Here is a 1,072-nt window from a genome sequence, read left to right on the forward strand (position 1 = left end):
CTTTAGCGTGGCCAATCCAACTACTCTGCACATAGAATCATAGAATTTACAGTGCAGAAGGAGGCCATTCGGCCCATCAAGTCTGCACCGGACCTTGGAAAGAGCACCCTACCCAAACCCACACCTCCACCCCATCCCCACATCTCCACCTTACCTTTTGTGGACACTAAGGGCAATTTAGCATGGCCAATCCACCTAACCTGCACATCTTTGGACTGTGGGAGGAAACGCACGCCGACATGGGGAGAACGTGCAGACTTCACATGGACAGTGACCCAAGCTGGGAATCGAACCTGGGACCCTGGAGCTGTGAAGCCACTGTGCTACCGTGCTGCCCATTCCTACTGCACCTGGTATTCCCAGGTGGTCTCCATCCAAGTACTAACCAGGCCTGAGTCTGCTTAGCTTCCAAGATCAGATGAGATTGGGCGTTTGCAGACTAGTAGGCCATACTAGTCTTTGGGTTGTAGGGGTGAGACCCACGCAGACACTGGGAGAATTAAACTACACACGGACAGAGACCCGGGCCAGGATCGAACCCGGGTCCTCAGCGCCGTGAGGCAGCAGTGCTAGCCACAGTGCCACCCTTTAGTGTTTAGTTTTAATGCACTCTGTTGATTCTGCATTATGCAGGGCATGAGGGGTTGTTGGGGATCAGGGTGGGGCGGTTCAAGAATGCTCTGTAGGGGGGCAGTTTTTAGATGATGTTTCTCACTTTAGGTTGGGTGCGTTATATGGGGGGGAAGGCGGGGTAGAGGTTTGGAGGGGGGCGCATGTCAGATGGGTGTGGGTGGGACCTTCAGGTGGGAGTTGCCATTCTAGCAAGGTACGCTAGTGAATGTAAGTGATGTGCGGGGGGCTGCGATGGTTTCCATTTTGTGGAGGAAGGGGGGGGGCGACATGGTAGTAATGGAGGATGAGTTTGGTCATGGATGGTGCGGGGGGACCATCTTGGGTGGGCCCCATTCAGAGTGGGGATGGGGGGTTGAGCCTATGAGTGATGATAGCAGACTCTAGGGTGAGGAGAGCCAGAAGCCTCCGGTGACAATCGTGACATGGAATGTCTGCGGAC

The 1,072-nt window shown here is 54.6% G+C and overlaps 1 pseudogene; it reads right to left on the bottom strand.

The window, feature by feature from the left end:
• Nucleotides 1-338: 338 nt before the first annotated feature.
• On the bottom strand, nucleotides 339-455 carry LOC140388665 (5S ribosomal RNA; annotated as a pseudogene).
• Nucleotides 456-1,072: the final 617 nt, after the last annotated feature.

The sequence above is a fragment of the Scyliorhinus torazame genome, chromosome 13 (genome assembly GCF_047496885.1).
Source record: "Scyliorhinus torazame isolate Kashiwa2021f chromosome 13, sScyTor2.1, whole genome shotgun sequence".
In the NCBI taxonomy this organism is placed as follows: domain Eukaryota; kingdom Metazoa; phylum Chordata; class Chondrichthyes; order Carcharhiniformes; family Scyliorhinidae; genus Scyliorhinus; species Scyliorhinus torazame.